This window comes from Phoca vitulina, unplaced genomic scaffold (genome assembly GCF_004348235.1).
Source record: "Phoca vitulina isolate PV1807 unplaced genomic scaffold, GSC_HSeal_1.0 scaffold36, whole genome shotgun sequence".
Taxonomy (NCBI): domain Eukaryota; kingdom Metazoa; phylum Chordata; class Mammalia; order Carnivora; family Phocidae; genus Phoca; species Phoca vitulina.
This window is the reverse complement of record NW_022589739.1, coordinates 272323-287548: the sequence shown is the minus strand read 5'-3', so window position 1 is coordinate 287548 and position 15226 is coordinate 272323. Positions and strand designations below refer to the sequence as shown.

At 47.7% G+C, this 15226-nt stretch overlaps 1 protein-coding gene across 3 annotated transcripts in view; it reads right to left on the bottom strand.

Annotated features, from left to right (window-relative positions):
• SERGEF (secretion regulating guanine nucleotide exchange factor) overlaps positions 1-15226 on the bottom strand; it is a 218889-nt gene that overhangs the window by 23041 nt on the left and 180622 nt on the right. The window contains exon 11 of one of the 3 annotated variants that reach the window (XR_004302126.1): positions 1487-1638. The exons of the other annotated variants lie outside the window; for them this stretch is intronic. The gene's annotated coding sequence lies outside the window, so the exon portion shown is untranslated. The remainder of the gene's footprint in view (positions 1-1486; positions 1639-15226) is intronic. 3 annotated transcript variants of the gene reach the window in all.

Below are 15226 nucleotides of genomic sequence, written 5' to 3'. Positions count from 1 at the left end.
AGCTGCAAGCACAATCTCTCTTGCTTTGCACTAGATGCCTCAGGCACTGCGTCAGATCTGACAAGCAAGGGGAGAGGCTCCTGCGGGGCTGGAGCTGGCCAGGTCCTCCGGCAAAGAGGCCGTGGCAGCCGGCTTCCTGCCGCACCACACCAGTGGTCGCTGCCGCAGGGGGCCAAGGAGGAAGAGCAGGGCAGAGACCCCTCTCCTCCTTCTGTCTCCTGATGGTCCAATCCTGCTTCATCCTTCAGGGCTCAGCTGTATTTGCCTTCATCTCTCCAGGATGACTCAATCGCACACACCTTCCAGTGTAAATCCAAAGCCCTGTGTTTACATTTCAAATATAAAACTTTTCATTATACTTCTGCTTGCAGAAGTCGACAAGACAGTCTACTTTGCATTATACTTCTGCTTCTTTATTCTGGCCCCCTCCCCCCAGTAGAGAGCCTGGTCTGTGATAAAGCCTCAATAAATGTTTTCTGAGTTGAATCAATAGCACGAGAAAACATTTTAATTTGAGTAGCTGGAGACCAGCCCTCCTTCGGTGTATGGGAGTCCATGCACTGACACTAACTTGTGCCTCCAAAGCCTTGGGTGCTTTGGGAGCATGACGGCGGTATCACCCCCTCTCTGATGCTGCTGTCCTTCCCGCTGCCCCCCCGCCCCCGCCACTGGCTTTCTGTCTACTCAACGTGTGCTCTCCTTTACAGTTCTATAGCCGTTACCATATTTGAAAGGATACCCCCAAACAAGCTGGGTTCAATTCTAGCTATATCGCCTCCTGTCTGTGCGAACTTAGGCAAGTCATTTAATCTCTTTGAACCTTGTCTGCAGAATGGGAACAGTCCATTGCTGTACCTATATCCTGCCTACCTCGTAAGACTGGCAGGAGGAGCAGAGATGACAAATTGTGGAGAGGGCTCTAAAAGCTATAAGGTAGGGGCGCCTGGGGGGCTCAGTGGGTTAAGTGTCGACTCTTGGTTTCGGCTCAGGTCATATCTCAGGGTCCTGAGATGGAGCCCTGCAGACTCTGCTTGAAATTCTCTCCCTCTCCCTCTGCCCCCTCTCACACATGCTCTCTTTTTCTCTAAAATAAACAAATAAAACCTTAAATAAAATAAAGTAAAAGCGGTAACGTGGTATCTGTGCAAAGCTAAGGTGGAGCGCAGTGTGGTTTCCAGGATTTTGTGACAGAGGAAGCTGAGGCCTAAATTCAGGGAGTGACTTGTCCACGATCACACAGGGAGGTAGTGGCAAAGCAGGGTCCAGGTCTAATTCCTGGTCCGGAGCTTTTCCCCTAATCCTATGCTGCCTTACGAGTCCCATCCAGGCATTCTTTGGCAAAAGCAATTCCATATTCCATTAAACTGAGAAGCACTTTGGATCACCTGCAGAGTATAAATCTCTGAGATGGAATGGAGTCCAGCTCTCTCCTTCCAGGCAGAATGCCACCTGAAACATTCTAGGCAGGGAGTTAACTCTTACTCACCCACCAAGCCTTTCCTCGCAGTCTATCCAGCCCTGCACCAGAAAGGCCATCCTGGCACGTCAAACAGTCTTGCCCGGCTCTTCAATCCAACCCCAGAAAGAAACACAATGAATGCCACACCGCAGGTACTGGAGAAGCGGATCGGGAACAGCCTGGACAGAACACAGAGGAAAACTGGTATGGCTCTGACTGCAGACTTCAGTGGAAAACCACGAAGGCTGCTCCAGCACTTGATTCGGGAAGTAGGGACACCGATTCCCTAGGGTGTGAAGTCAGCAGAAACAGATCTCAGAGAGACAGGAGGGACACACAGGTCTCACTGCCCAGATTCTAACCACTTCCAGGCCCACATGCCAGAGATGTCACCGAGTGAAGCCTCTTCGGACCTCAGCAATGACTCTGAACAGGAGGAAGAAAGAGAGGGAAGGGAATGTCTTTGTTGAGAACCCTAGCCCTTTCATGGTGTAATGGTTAACTCTGTGCCACCATGGCTAGCTTATGGTGACCAGTTGTTTGGTTAAACACCCGTCTAGATGTTGCTGTAAAGGTATTTTTTTTTTGAGATGTGATTAACATTTACAATCAATTGTGGTGGGCCTCATCCAATCAGTTGAAGGCCTCAAGAGCCAAGACTGATGTTTGCTGAAGAAGGAATCCTGCCTCAAGGCTGCAATACTATACAACCCTGTCTGAGTTTCCAGCCTTCAGATTCAGGACTGTGACATCAACTCTTACCTAAATCTCCAGCCTGCCGGCTTGCCCCAAGGATTTCAGACTTGGCAGCCTCCATGATCATGTGAGACAATTCTTTAAAATAAAGATAGATAGATACATAGATAGATAGATAGATAGATAGATAGATAGATACATACATACATACATACATACATACATAGAGATCAATCAGTCCTATCAGTTCTGTTTTTTTGGAGAACCCCAACTAATACATGAATACATGTGAGGTTGGGTGTTTTCATCTAGTTTACTTCATGTAATCCTCCAAAAGACATGAGAGGTAGGTTTTGCTATTCTGATGTTTGCTTACAGATAAGGAAACTGAGGTCCAGAGAGTCGAGTCACTTGGTAAGGGAGACCCCAAAGCCCATGCTTTACCAATTTCATCACAGGGCCTGAGGAAGTAGAATTTCTCTGAAGAATGCCAGGACAAGAATTCCTCACAGATAGTATTGCTGATTCCTGAATTCTCCTTCTCCTTGGGGATGCAGTTGATGCCAACAAGAACTGGGGGTATGAATAGGTTTGCTCATTCAAGCAGGACATGGTCTTTAGGCTCTCCATTCTTCCCTGGGATGTGTATCTGATTTGGGATTTGGGTCTGCATCAGTACTCCAGGGTCTCACTGCTTTTAAAGCTGAGCTCTGAGTGTCAGGGGAAGACACGGATTTTGTTAATCTATGAGTGGTCTTCTTCCTGAAGGCAAATCCAGGCTGGAGACTATTTCCATCTGACTCCCGGTGGGAACACGGGTAGACTGTGTTCTCTGCCCTAAAGGGGTTGTGTTCCCTGGGGCGGGGACGGAGCAAGCTCCCTTTGCTCTAACCCCTCGGGCTGCCCCTTCCCCGCCCCAGGCCGCTCACCACTGTCTCCGGGGAAGCCGGAGACTTCTTCCCCTGAACAACGTTAGCCCAAGGATGGATGAACCTCTTCCTCAGCTCCCACTAGTGTAGCAGAGGCAGGGCAGGATCTGCGGGTGGAAGTTTACTAAATGGGAGGGGCACTGAAAAGAAAGAATCCCAGCAATCCAAGAAAACATCTACAGGCAGGCAGGGCTGCCAAGATGAGGTTTCTGACTCTTTGCTATCGCCTCTCTCCCTCCAAGGGGAGAGACATACACCGGCAGCAGCCTTTGCTTCCTGCCATTTGAACCTCCCGCAGTCCCCACTTGGTCACTGTCTTGCTTACTGTCAGTGCTTGCTGACATGTTAAGGCACACAGAAGACATGATCATGTTTGACACACTGGCTGAAGGGAGAGGTCACTGTGTGGTCCCAAGATTGGCTCCTGCCAGACGGGGGTCATGGTCCTCACGTCCCTGTTGGGGAATCTGTCCTTGGGCCTTGCTGCCCTTGTGACCCAAGTCAGGAGATCCAGAATCGACTCTGCCTTCTGCTTAGGCCAATGCTTTCATTTCTGGGCTCCACTCTGGGGTCCTACTTCCTCCTCCGATAATGGCCTAGAATGTGGTGACAAGCATATGACATCACCTCTCAGATGAAATCTCAAATAGAGAAGTGGCCTTACCCATTATAGACCAAAGGGTCCTCCTTCGAGGACCAGGAAAAGTACCACTTTCCCTCAGGAAGCCTGCCAGGACAGGTGCATTGTTTTCTGTATCTATCGAAAGACCAGGGATCCCTCCCCTCCTCTGTGGCTGGTGGTACTGTGCACCCCTTCCTCCCCCCATAAAAGAGTCACATGCATGTTTACAGTAGCCACTAGAGCTTACAGTCACCAGCAGCTGGCTCTCCAGGGAGAGGCAAAAGCTAGTGGTAATAACAATAATAACTAGCATTTCCTGAGCATGTACAATGGACTAAGCACTACTCTGAACACCTCACATGCATTAACTCACTAATCAATCTTCACCACAACCCTGAGACTTAGGTCTTTCCTTTATACCCATTGTACAGGCAAGAAAACCAAGGTGCAGAGAGAGTAAATGACTTGCCCAATATTATATAACTAGTAAGTGGCAGAGCTGGGATTCAAACCCAAGTAGTCTGGCTCGATAGCCTTTAACCCAAACAACTCTGCCAGGTTAGTTTTATTAATCCTGTCTCAAAGATTGAGGAAATTGAGGTTTGAGCACTGGACTAAGATCTCACAGCTAGTAAGAGGCAAATCGAGTATTCAACCCAGAGGTTGCATCCCTTCTCAAACTCTCTCTGGTGAGGATTGTGTTGCAACCACTCCAGGCTGAATTCAGGGAGGCCAGCTGACTTCATTCATCCCCAGGGTTGAAAGGCCACAGAACCAGGAATGGATGTCCACTGCTATCAGGAAGGTTCTTCCAGCAGCTGACTTTGAATGAGTGAGGTTTCCAAGGTACTTTATATATAAAGATTATATATACACATACAATATATATAATTCTCTCCTTCCCTTAGATGGAAAGAAGGCCTTATTCCTGCACACACACTTTCCGGTTACTGTATCTAAACACTATATGGTTACAGCTTCCTGGGCATCCACTCTACCCAGGTGTTGCTCTAGAATTGGTCTCACACATGAGCCTGCTTGTGCTGGAGACTGAGTGAGACACAGGAAGCAGAGTCTCCCAGTGGAAGGGCCAAGGCTTAGAGGGACCCGGAGCTACCAACCACTTCCTGTAGGGATTTAGGCCAAGTTTCTTAATCTTTAAGAGTTTCAACTTCCTTACCTATAAAACAAAGAAAAAAAAAAGCAGACAAAGAAATTCTTCCTTTCAGGGTGGTTATGAGGAAAAAAAGAAGTATGAAATTTTACAGCAGAGAAAGAAAAATGTTTATTAAGCACCTAAGATGCGCCACGCTCTATATGGATGTATCTCGATTATACTTCACAAAAATCCCATGAGACAGCTATCTCCCCTTCATCATTAAGGAAATTGAAGCTCAGAGAGGTTAATGCTTGTTCACTGTCACATAACTAGTTAGTGGCATGGCTGAGTCGTGAACCTAAACCCTCTGGCTTGAGCCTGGAAGCTTCACCACCACACCAACTGCCTCTCTACAAAGGCCCAACAGGCTCCCCAATTCGAATTCATTGCAAGGGGGCACATCAGCCTTTCCCCGTCAGCTTGGCCCTCTCCTACAGGACTGAGGCGGCACAAACCTCCCCATCCCCAGTCTTGGTTTCTGTGAGGTTTCCGTAAAATGTAGGAATGGAAATTCCATACTTGTACTTGAATGATCAAAAGGAAGAGCCCTTCTGCCTCTTCTCTCAGGTTTCTGGTGGGATTCTTCCCTAGGCTTTCAGATTCCATGGGAAGGAGGAGAAGCCATGGTGGTAAGATCACAGGGGTTTGATTCTGAGCAACAGAGGCTATTCCTTTGCAGAGCCTTGAGCACGCATGCCTGGGAGGTGGCAGCTGCTGCTGTCTGGGAGATGGGTACAGAGATGGGCCTTGGCAGCACCAGGCCCAGGGGGTGACTCAGCACCAGCTGGCTCTGGCCCTCTGCCCCTGCAGGACAAACCGTAGAAATTCATGGGTCCTCAGAGCGGCTCTACGGGGCTGTGTGGCCTGGCTCTGTGGAGTCCTAGTAGCTCGTGTGGTTCTCCCTTATGCCCATAGCTCCCGATCACCCAGCCCTATGGGGTCTGCCTCAAAAGATCGAGGTTTCCTCTTCTCCATCCTCATTTTTGCTGTCCTAATTTAGGCCCTCATCATCACTTACCTACCACAATAACATTAACTAACATGCGCTTGAAATGCATTTTTTTCTTATTCTTTCTTTAAAAAATGGCACTAAAACATACCTGGCATAAAGTTTGCCCTTTTAACCACGTGTAAGTGCACACCGCTCAGTGGGCTGAGAGGTACGCTCACACTGTGCAACCGTCACCACATCTTGGCGTCTTCCCGCAATGACTCTGTACTCACTGAATAATTACTTCCCATTTCTCCCCCTCCTCAGCACCTGCCACCCACCATCCGACTTTCTGTCTCTCTGAGTGTGACTGCTCTGAGTACCTGCTATGGGTGGGGTCACACAGCATTTGCCCTTTGTGACTGGCTTATGTCACTGAGCACGAAGCCCTCGAGGTACATCCGTGTTGTAGTGTGCGTCAGAATGGCCCTCCTTGCTAAGACTGAGTGTCCCATGAAGTGCATTTGCTTATTTAATCCTCCCAAGAGTCCTCTGAGGTAGATACATTATTATGTCCACTGTACAGAAAGGAGATGGAGGGAGAGAGAGACGAAGTGCTTGGATCACTCAGCTGACAGGGAGCAGAGCTGAGATTGAGGCCCAGGCACTCCAAAACCTTGTGCTTCCCTCTGCAGTGAGCCCCGCGCCTTCTCCCCAACATCCCTCCTACTCACAGGCCTCCTGAGCTCCACTCCCCATCAGGGCACCAATCTTTCTAAAAGGCCAATCTAATATTTTTACTGCTCTCCTTCAAACCCTTCCTGGGTTGCCCTGTCTATGGTGATCTTAAACCCACTAGCACAGCCTTCAGGCCCGGCCCTGACCCAACTCCCACCTCCTTTTCTGGCCTTTCCCCTCCACTCCCCCAAACCTTAGTCCTCAGCACCCAGACTCTGTGCCTTTTAACCTGCTGTTCTCTCTACCTGCAATGCCCGCTCCCCAAATGAGGCCAACACCGACTCATCTTTGAAGGCCGAGCCTAAGTGTCCCCTCCTCCTCCCTGGATCTCCCCAGGCAGCTCGTCTAGCTTTCCTCTGTGCTCCTGTCGAACCCAAACATCGCTCTGTAGGAGAACTGCTCGCGCGCAATTGGACGGGCCAGTTTAGAGCCCCATGTTCCACGCTTCGGCCGTGCTGGCCAACATATTCGAGGATTAAGACTTCTTTTCAGTATCAGAGAACCTCAGGACCTTTCCAGACACACTGATCAAAGCAACATGTAATAGTAAGAAGTCACTATGAATTCAGTAAAGCTTTTAAATGTAACTGTATCTGAGTCAATATGACACTACCTCTATATATTTGAAAACAATGCTGCTTATTGGTGTATGTAGCAATTTGGGGACCTTGTTCTATACTCTGGATTCAAAGTGCCAGGGCTTACATCTTGTGAGCCACTGCTCTGGCCCAGAAAGTGAGCTTTTTGATGCAATGGAAGTAACACTGATGCCCTCTATTACATTCTGGGCTGTGCCAGTCACTTCTCATTTTTATTTCCTTTAAATCTCAAAAAAATCCATATTTTTTCCAGACAAGAAAACAGAGGCTTGGAAAGGTAAAGTATAGCTGGTCTGAGGTCACACAGTGAAAGAGAGGCAGCGTGGGATTTGACACTCCATGTTTTTCTCCTTTGCCAAGTTGCCTCCAGGGTAAGGGCCACAAGGTATCCATCTCTGAGTTCCCAGGGCCTTCCTCAGAGCAGTGCTCAGGAAATGTGGGGGCACGGCTGACACAAACCAGAGAGCCCTTCCCCCACACATTCTCAGCCCACCTCTACCCCCCCACCCTCCCCACCCCCCAGCTTGTACCAGAGTCTCCGGTCTGGTTTCCCCAGCTGCAGGCGAGCACAGAGAGGGCACGGTGCAAAACTCAGAGATGGCAAAGCATGGCCCACTTCTCCTCTAGGTGCTGTTTCCCTCATTTAGTAGGTACCCCTGCCCCAAGCCTGGCTCGAGGCGCCCCCTCTTCATTAGCAGCCCTCAGCCCCTGCTCCTGTCCCTCCCCCAAACTTCCTGTCCATCTCCACCGAAGCCTGCTCTCGGCTAATAGTGGTCTCAGACTAGTTCCCACCAGACCTCAATGCTGGTAGAGCCAGGTGTGGGCTTCCCATGGCCACTTGTGTTTTAAACCAAAGGCCAGGTCCCTCACAATCTAGCTGGTCAGGAGCCGCGGGAGGAAAAGGATGGGTTTCAAAGTCAGACATCTCCTGGTATCCATCCCTGATTTTGCTCCTTCCTTTTTGAATGCCCTTGGGTAAGCACTTAATTTCTCTGAACCTTAATATCCTCAGGTGGAAAATGGGAATACAACCAATCTCACTGGGTGAATATCTAAAGGCTGTATAATCTTGCACTGTGTGATGGGTTAGTGGCCCTCCAAAAGATATGGCCACATCTTAACCCCCCAGAACCTGTGAATGTGTCCTTATTTGGAAAAAGGGTCTTTATAGATGTGATTAAGTTAAGGACCTTGAGACAATAAAATTGTCCTGGATTATCTGTGTGGACCCTAAGCACCATCACAAATGTCCTTTTAAGAGAAAAGCAGCAGGGAGTGAGGGGATAGGGTAGCTGGGTGATGGGTATTAAGGAGGGCATGTGTTGTGACGAGCACTGGATGTTATACGCAACTAATGAATCGTTGAACACTACATCAAAAACTAATGAGGTACTATATGTTGGCGAACTGAACATAATACAAAAATTTTTTTAAATAAAATAAAATAAATAAACACACACACACAAAGAGAGAGGGAGAGAGAAAGTCAGAGGGACTTCTGACACACAGAGAAAATTGGAGGAGGCAATGTGACCTTGGAGACAAAGACTGGGGTGATGTGGCCACAAGTCAAGGAATGTCAGCAAAGGGTGTCTGGGTGGCTCAGTCGGTTAAGCGTCTGCCTTCGGCTCGGGTCATGATCCCAGGGTCCTGGGATCGAGTGCCACATCGGGCTCCCTGCTCAGCGGGGAGACCGCTTCTGCCTCTGCCTGCCGCTCCCCCTGCTTGTGCTTGCTCTCTCTCCCTCTTTCTCTCTGACAAATAAATAAAATCTTAAAACAAAAAAGAGAAGAAAGAATGCCAGCAGCCATCAGAAGCTGGAAGAAGCAAAGGACACGATCTCCCCTAGTCTTTGCAGATGTAACTGTGTGACTACGTTAAGGACCTTGAGATGAGATCATCTGGGATTATCCAGGTGGGCCCTAAATCCAATGACAAATGTCCTTATAAGAGTCAGACCGGAGACACAGACACACAAAGGAGAACGCAATGTGAAGACGAAGCAGAGAATGGAGTTCTGCAGCCACAAGCCAAAGAATGCCTAGAGCCACCAGAAGACAGAAAAGGCAAGGATGGATGCTCTCCTGGAGCCTCTGGAGGGAGCATGGCCCTGCCGACACCTTGTTTTCAGACAGAACTGTGCCCCTCGGATTGTGGTACTTTATTACTGCAGTCCTAGGAAACGAACACGGCCTATCTCCCTAACTCATCACATATCACCCCTTATCTCCTGCTTTATGTTGGAGCCCTACAGACCACGTGTATAAGAATGCAGGCTTCTGGGGGTGTGCAACTTTGTCTGATGAGGGTCACTACTGTAACCCTAATGATTAGCATGGTGTCAGGTACATGGTAAAGGCTCAATCCGTTTGTTTGAATAAATGAATGAACTGTAGTTCTCAGAGGGCAGGGGCTGTGTGTGATTTACTTCTACATCCTCAGCACCCTAAGCATAGTACCATGCTCTATACATGCAGAACTACCTCCTCCCTTCATATATTCTAGCACTGAAGGAGCGACTCTCTGAAAAAGGGGCAAATCTTACCATGCTGGTACCCAGAAATAAGCCTACAGGATTCAAAGAGTCCTTCAGTCCTTTCTAGACCTTGTTTCCAAGTTCCTTCTAAACAGAAGCCTTGGAGAGAACCCATGACTGCAGAATCCTGGGGATGATATTGTTTAATTAAACGGAGACTCAAGTCACCAGCCTCTGGCTCGGGCTGAGCCTCTGGGACCTGAGCAGGCAACATTTCATCATTAGGAGGAAAGGAGATGACAAACTCTTTCCTGAAAGAACCCAGCAGGCAGTCAGAATTACTGGATGTGGATAAATAAAACCATTATTTCCAAATACATATCCCAGGCAGCACTAAATGCATTCTCCGTATCACAGGCAATACTAAATTTAGAACTGGCAGTTTGAATCATATGCTGATTCCTGAAGAGAAACACCAAATTCAAGGGGGAAAAAATCAAGTGAGATATGAAAATAAAAATGCACTCTTAGTCCCTCAGAGCAAGCTGTCAAGAGAGGTGAGGGAGAAGTTTCCTACACAGAAGTCTGGTTAGAAAGGCACTGGGGTGGGGGGGCGGGGGGGGAGCCGCGCTGGGTGCCACAGGGGCCGGAACCTCTGGGGAAGCCTCTGGAGCGCCTCTCTGCGCGGAACTGCAGGGGCAGGAGGGCAATCCGCACGCTGAGCAATAACGTGGGCACACTGTTTCCGAAGCACTACCACACACTGTTGCACTGAAGCCTTCTCTCAATCCTGCAGTGAGGTGCCGTCACCCCCATGCTGCAGCTGAACCGAGCCCAGAGGGGTGAGGGGACTCGCCCAACTCATACAGTCAGGGAGCAGGAGAACAGGGACTTATTTTAATCAAGTTCTAATTTTGGAATAGTGTTAGATTTACAGAGAAGTTGAAAAGACAGTACAGCTCCCAAATGCCTCTCCCCGAATAGGGGGGCCTTCTTACTAACATCTTACGCGACGGTGTGGCATCTCTGTCCTAACAAAGAGACCACTATGACTCACTAAATGCTACACTCTGTTTAGATTCCCGGAGTTTCCCCCTACTGCCCTGCTCCAGAACGCCATCTGGAACACCATGGAAGGCTTAGCTGCCATGTCTCCTTAGGCTCCTCTGGTCCGTTACAGTCCTTCCGACTTTCCCTGTGCTTGCTGGCCTTGACTGTTTGAGAAGTACTAACCAGGTATTTTGTAGGATGCCCCTCAGTTTGTTTTTTCCTGACCTTTTACTCATGGTTAGGCTGGGGTTCACAGACGTGAAGTGCCCTCCTCATTGCGTCATATCCAAGGTACATGACATCGACACAATTTATCACCGATGCTGTTAACCCCGATCATCTGGCCTCAGTTAACATTCGCTGGGTTTCTTCACTGTAAAGTTCTGCTTCCTCTCACCAGCCGTCCCCTGTCTACTCTTTGGAAGCAAGTTACTGAGCAGAGCCCACACTCAGGGAATGGGAAGTTAAGTTACAGCTCCTTCACAGGGGAGTATCTACATAAATTATGTGGAATTGTTCTGTATGGGAGAGCAGGGATTAAAATCTGGTCTATGTGACATACCACCTAAAATATGCCCCCCCTCCATTTTTCTCTCATTGCATCCTGTTGTTTTTCCTTGACAGTATTTCTCACAATTTGCAACTACATATTTATCAATGTTTCATGTATTTATCAATTTGCTGCCTAACATCTGCTACTCCCTGTGTCCCCAGGTTAGCAGGCATCATGAGGTCAGGGACAGTTTTGCTCATTGCTATGTCCCCAGGGTCAAGGAGAATGCCTGACACTTAGTAGATGCCCAATAAATGCTTGCAAAATCCTGGTAGTATGGCAACAAGATGATGCCATCCCTGCCCTTGGGGCAGGCACACATGAAAAACTTATTACACAAACTTCCAAACATACACAAAAGTAGAGACGATATCCTACATAATTCTTAATTGCAAGCAGCTCATGATGAATATTAAAATACACACATAGGTAAAGTGCACAGGAATATAGGATAGGGAACATTCTATGCATCACCTCAGGTATTTCCAGGAGGAAACATTTGGGTGGGCCTGGAAGGATGGATAAGATATTAGGGTGTCAAAGGGCAGAGGGCATAGTTCAGGTAGAGGGAACTGGAAGGCAGGTGATGAGTGCAGGCACATTCAGGGAATGGGGCTAGGGACAAGGTGTCGGTGAATGGGGAAGAAAAGGTTGGGAAGGCGGCTGAGAGCAAACTGAGCTGCTCCCTCCTGCCAAGTAGGGGCACAGGCTACCCTGCGGATGACAAGAGCCATCTCCTCTTGTATCTTGCTCAGGGTACCAGCGGCGGCTCACAGGCTCTGAGAAGTGGGACTGTTCCTGTGACTGAGAAGCTCATTTCCAGATTGCTCATTCCCCAAAGCACTCATGCTTCTTGAGGCAGAAACTACTCGTTATCTACTCAAAATCCATTCTCCCCAGATTTCATCCAGGGAAGCCATGTGTCCAGTTAAAAGACTAATTTCCCAGTCTTCATTATGATTAGGTGTGGCTATGTAACTAGGTTCTGGCCAATAAGTCGTAGGTGGACACTGCTGGGTACCACCTCAGGGAAAATACCTTAATAGGGCTACTTTTTGTCCTCTTTCCGTCTACCTGCCTCCTGCCTGAATATGGATGTGACAGCTAGAACTCTAGCAGCTATATTAGATCACGAGAAAACCTTGAAGAAGAAAGCCTGCACTAAGGAAAGTGAAATAGAGAGCTATTCATACAGCTACTACACCAGCCCTGGGCTGAATATCACCCAGACTTCTCATATATGAGTACATCAGTCTCCTCAGGCTGCCATGACAAATACCACAGATTGGGTGGCTTAAAGAACAGAAATTTATTCTCTCACATTTCTGGAAGCTAGAAATCTAAAATCAACGTGCTGTTAGGGCTGGTTCTGATGAACCCTCTCTTCCTGGCTTACAGATGGCCTTTCCATTGTGCCCACATGAAGGGAGAGTGATCTCTAGTGTCTCTTCCTCTTCCGGAAGCAGCATGGTTTCAGTTTCTTTTTCTAGAGCAGAGAGCTTATTAAGACTGTGAGTGATCACTTCAAAATGGTGCAGAGACTGGGGACTGGTAAATCCAGAAAGCTCTGAAGCTTGGACATTAGGTGCAGGACTTTATGAAGAAATATTAAGAAGACAGGAGTCCAGAGAAAGGCCAGGGTAGGTGGAAAGATGAAATATGGAGAATGAAGTCAATATGACTCACCCACAGAGTTCCTTTCTTGGTACATCACAACAGGTGGCATCTTATGAGGGAAAGAGTATGGCTTTGAATCCCGACTTTGCTACTCACTACCTATAAGCTCAGTAATTTGGGGGATGTTAACAGCCCAGAGCCTTAGCTGCTTCATGGAAAATGAAGATGATATCTATCTATTGTGGGGATTAAATACCAAAACATTATACAGAATACCTCTGCCAGAGTGCAGTAACAGTAACAACAGCCTACATACACAGGTCTTATCTTTGCCCGGCACTGTATTATACACATGACATGAGTTCTTCCATTTAATCTTCACCAGCAGGTAGATGCTACTGAAGAATTTAAAAACTGTTGGTTTCTCCCCAAAGTGATGCCAAGCCACATCCTTGAGCATTTTTAGAAGAAATGTACCAGTCCTTGGAAGGCTCTTCGCAGATCCACCCCATGCAAAGCAGCTGTATTGACATCTATTTTGTAACCATTTGCAATCCCCAAAGTTTGCTGCAAATGGCACAGACCTTTAACTCCCAGGCTCCCCAGCGGGAGTTTGGAGAACTCAAAGAAAACCCTACCAAGAGCCCCTTTCTAGCCCCCATTTAATGGGAAGAAAGACAGTGAAGAACTTGGAGCATGCTACTGAAAAAGAGAGTGCCCAGGCTGGGCAAAGGAGGGAATGGGGAGTCACTGTTCAATGGGTAGAGTTTCAGTATGGGAAGATGACAAAGTTCCAGAGCTGGATGGTCGTGACAGGTGCACAACAATGTCAATGTACTTAATGCCACTGAATTATACATTGAAAATGATTAAAATGGCAAGTTTTGTTTTGTGTATTTTACCACAATAAAAGTTGTAATAGTAATAGTAATAATAATAATAATAATAATAAATAGAGTAACCATGGTAGTGAGTGGTCTAAAACCCACATAGGATAGAAAACACATGAAAGAACTCAGGTATTCTTTAGGCATAAGTTTGGAAACCTCTGGTTTTCAGAATCATGATATTACCCACTCGTTATCAAGCACACCATATATGTAGGCCCTTTATTCACATTATCTTTATTCTCTAGTAGGGCTCTTCAAGGCATTTCTTGCTTAGAGAGATCAGGTGACCAGCCCAGGATCATACAACTAGAAAGCAGCAGAGATGGGATATGAAACAAATCAGTTCAAAATACCATGTCCTTCTATACCATGCTGCCTCTCACTCAAATATTGAGTAGATACCTGGATTTTAAAATGCTGATGATTTCTTTTAATCTTATTGTTCTGAATCAGGGTGTGAGGTATAGGAAGGCCAGATGTCCATCTTCTTGAAGGCTCCCTGCACTGCCAGGGCATGTAGGGGAACCCAACCTTACTGCATAGGTGCCCCGCTCTCCAGGGGTAACCATTCTAGTAAGAGGAACCTGGAAGACCTTTGAGATTAGAAGCAGCAGAAATACCAGGCTGACGCTACCAAGGGGACTGCATCAGGACCCATGGACCACAGCTAGGTCCCCTGGCTGCAGGGGAGGCCATCGGCCAACAGAGAACACAAAGCAATCTCCAGATATAGCAAGAGCTACTGAAAGCATTTCCCTCCAGCTTCCTCAAGTGTAGTCACCACATCCCAGAAGAGAAATTTGGAAGAGGAAGAGGAAGGAAGAAGATGAAGCAGAGGAAGGAGTAGAGACAAGTGAGAGGTTCTGAAGGTGACGGCTTCTGTTCACATCCCAGCCCACTGTTCTGTTGGTAAAAGTAAACTTGTAATCACTCTAAAGCCAGCACATAATCTCATGACTGCCTTGGGTGTCCTCAGAAGTCCCCAGGCATCACCGTCTGTTTTTCAGTGACCTCCCTCCTGCCACTGAATCTTGCCCTCTACAGACAAATGGGTTTGGGAAATGGTCCTCAGGTCTAAGTCAGTATCACAGGCACCCATAATAACAAAGGTATTATGGCAGAGTCAAGGGATGAGGGACAGGGAAATGGGTTTTCCATAATCCTGGCTGTTGATCAGAGACTCCTAGACACTGACCCTGTTTCTTCCCTACTAGCCAAAACGTAGACTTGCTGACCCCGAGTTTGCTTCCAAAAGCAGGAGAGCTTTTTGTAAGAGAGGTGTTTGTAAACATTCTCTTAAAAGAAAACAGAGAGGGGCGCCTGGGTGGCTCAGTCGTTAAGCGTCTGCCTTCGGCTTGAGTCATGATCCCAGGGTCCTGGGACCAAGCCCCGCGTCGGGCTCCCTGCTCAGCGGGGAGCCTGCTTCTCCCTCTCCCACTCCCCCTGCTTGTGTTCCCTCTCTCACTGTGTCTCTTTCTGTCAAATAAATAAGTAAAATCTTAAAAAA